General features: G+C 39.4%; 1 long non-coding RNA gene across 2 annotated transcripts in view; it reads left to right on the forward strand.

Moving 5' to 3' along the window:
* Nucleotides 1-2,271: 2,271 nt before the first annotated feature.
* LOC112155679 overlaps nucleotides 2,272-3,398 on the forward strand; it is a 2,600-nt gene continuing 1,473 nt past the window's right edge. The window contains exon 1 of one of the 2 annotated variants that reach the window (XR_002920830.1): nucleotides 2,272-2,380. This is a non-coding gene — a long non-coding RNA (uncharacterized LOC112155679). The remainder of the gene's footprint in view (nucleotides 2,381-3,398) is intronic. The other variant, XR_002920829.2, reaches the window with a different exon arrangement.

The raw sequence follows: 3,398 nt of genomic DNA on the forward strand, positions 1-3,398 counted from the left end.
CGAGATTTTATAGTACCATTAGGTTTAAACCAAGAGAATGCTTGTTTAAGAGGATTTTTTATTCTCCAGGGGTCAGATACATTAATATCAAGACAAAATTCCTTTAAGGTTGCATTAATATGATGGGAGTTAAATTTTGAGGGTAATCTATCAAGCCATTCATATGGAACCATGTTATAATCACCACCAACTATGATATTGTTTGTACAATATTTATGATTAAGAGTTTTTATATGATTTGCAATTTCCGCTAATAATAACTTGTTTTGACTGGGAATATTATATCCATAGATATTGCATAGGATCAGAAAGCCATCGTCTGTTTTAAGAACACAAATAAGCCAGTGGCCGTTATCATCAGAAATATGGGTGATTACTTAGAATGGACAGTTTTTAAAGAGTAAAGCAACACCAGAAGATTTGTTAGTACTGTGACATATCAGAATCTTTTCTCCCCACTGATTAGACCAAAACTGTTCATCTGCTTTGACAGAATGAGTTTCTTGCAATAGAATGCAGCTGGCTTTTACATTTTTGCAAAATAGGAAAATAGATTTTCTTTTTACACTGTCACGTAAACCCCTAGTATTTAAAGAAACAAAGTTAATGTCAGACATAATAAAGAAAAAATAAATAAAACAACAACAAATAACAAAAAAGGTTACTTACTTAGCTACTTGCTGAAAGTGATATAAATGTGCTATTGCACTTCAGATCCCAAATAACAATTTAAAACAGCGATAGACCTCAAGCTTTTAGGAAAACAGAGCTAACCAGATTTATAGCTATAAATTGAAAAGTAACATGGAACTCACTCTCTGTGAACTTAAAACATGTAATAAATTGAACATCCAATGTTTATGTTTTGCATAACGAAGCATTTAGCTTAATTAACTCTGAGATGGGAATGGAAGAAAAGTTAATCTGGAGACAAACGGACTCCGTTAGCGTACCCGACGTGGCCCCGATAGTAGACGTTCTGTCCCTCAGCTCTCGCCTTCTCCATCTTGGGCCAGAGCAAGATTTCTGCAAATCTGACCGAGAAGCAAGAGCAGCTGCTCTTGCTTCTCGGTCAGATTTGCAGAAATCTTGCTTGAAGAAGATGCCAAGCTCTTTACAAACCCTGGCATCTTTGGAAATCTTCCAGAAGATGTCTCGGTAGTGCCTCATCGTGAACTGGATGATGATTTGGCGGTGCCTCCCGGTCTCTCTTCTCCTCAGGCGGTGCACGGTATCCACAGCGATGTCCAGGACCGAAGTGTGCTGTGGGGCGATCTTTGCCAGGATATCCAGAACTTCTTTGTGTGTATTTTCCTCGCTTTTTTCCTTCAAACCTTGTAGCTTCAAGTTCCAGCGCCGTTTGTAGCGCTCCATCTCCACCACCCTCTCTTTTAGATCAGCATTTTTTCTTTTCAGCACAGATACATCCTTTTCCAAATCACGCACCTTAGATTTGCATTCCTTTATATCAGCAGCGTTTACTTCGGTGATCTTTGTTAGATTTGCCAGAATCACGGAGTTTTCGCGAAGTCTTCCTTCATAATCATCAAACCTCTCAGTCAGTTTTACAATGGCTGCGGTCAGAGCTGACAGTTCGGCATCACTTTTGTTGGAAACAATTACCTTGTTAGGTGGAACAGAGGGTTTGGTGGGTGTAATTGGGGTTTTCCTTTTAGCAGCCGCCGAGGATACCTCCATTGCATATTCGTGGTCACTTGTCGCCATCTGTTGGTTTTTGGGGGCAGCAGCTAGCTTGTCCGAGGCATCAGGTTTTTCCCGTAGCATTTTTACTTTCTAAGAGTCCTAAAATGTTGTTTTCCCACCTTTCAAGTGGTAAAAATAAATAAAAATAACAGAGCGAGGGTCAATTAAACCGATGTAGCGATTCAAAAACGAGGTCAAAAACGTTTTTTTGGGATCAGAATGCTACAGCTCAAGAAAGGTAGTCTGCACGGACCGCCATCTTGGAAGCTTCTCCCGTCTAAATCCTAAAGTACCTACCTCTTCCGGTAAGTTTTTGGTTTTCATTTTTCAACATTTCATTTTAGTTTCACATCAATTTTTTTTTTTTTTTTGTAATTTCGTTTTGCTTGTTTAATTGTTTTGATCTTTGAAATTTCTCATTTTCTTTTCTGAAAAGTTTTATCTTTTTTGGTTTTCATTTTTCAACATTTCGTTTCGGTTTCTTATTTGAAAAAAAAAGTTTTTTGTTTTATTTTTTTTTCAAATATTTTTTTTAATTGTAATTTCGTTTAGCTTTTGTTCAATTGNGTCTATGGCCTCGACACGCGCTTCGCGGAAGCTCCTCCTCCACTACTCCTCACGCGCCTCGAAGCCTCGAAACAGAACGTCACATCACTATTTACAACCACAAAATGCGGTAGGAGATCGCTGTATTTTATACAGTTATGGCTATGTCATCTTTAGATGATGACAGTCTGGGTCTGAGCCTTGTCTTTGATACAGGTGGCTTACTTGGAGTTTGCGGCGGAAATTCCAACTCAAAGATGTCAGCTAGCTAGCTAGCTAGTGGCCAAGACTATTTAATGGAGCTAGCTAGCTAGCTCCCTAACTCCAACAACGTCGGAGTTTGCTGCAGACCAACATTCACGTTTTTTCCACCATGGTGATCACAAAAGATCAGAAATAAATATTCAAAAGTAAACTTTACAAAGTAAGGTTGTTTTTCACAACTTTTGTAATAAAAGTAGGTGCGAAGCAAGGCAAACTTAAAATCATTAGGTTGCGGGAAATGCGTCACATGTTTTCCCAGCATGCACTGCGGCTCAAACTTTATTTTTGTTCAAAGAAAAAAACCTTAAAAGTCATTCTGATTTTTATTTACAAGTAACTAACATAAAATACGGAGTCCAAATTTGTCAAAAACGCACTTTTAACAAAAGCTTAAAACCATTAGTTTACATGCATGTTCGTAGGTGGGGTATATATACCGCTCGCCAACAAATGCACTAACATAGAACTAGTGGTACTGGACTCCCGTGCTGGGGAGTACGGTAATAAGGGTGAAGGGCTGGCAGGTCTGGGGTTTCCCGAGGGTCTCGGGGAACTCCAGGCTGGTTGACATGTTACCCAGACCGACTGTGTGCTTTGTTCCGGGCCCCATTTGATGACGTGGTTAAATCAGACGTCATTGAATGAGGTGGGCCAATGGGTGTCATCGGCACAATGGCACCCATTGGAGCCAGTCAGACGTGGGCGTCCTCCAGCCAGTACCTTCAACACTAGTTCCTTTTTCATGATATTTTCAGTTGGACTATTGAATAGCCTCCATCTAGGATCTGATTATTATTTTTTAAATGATTATTTTTTTAATTTCACCCTCCAAACAGAAGGTTCCAAAGCCCACCATTGGGAGAGTAATCTGCATCACGTGCTAT

The sequence above is a fragment of the Oryzias melastigma genome, linkage group LG18 (genome assembly GCF_002922805.2).
Source record: "Oryzias melastigma strain HK-1 linkage group LG18, ASM292280v2, whole genome shotgun sequence".
NCBI classification, from domain to species: domain Eukaryota; kingdom Metazoa; phylum Chordata; class Actinopteri; order Beloniformes; family Adrianichthyidae; genus Oryzias; species Oryzias melastigma.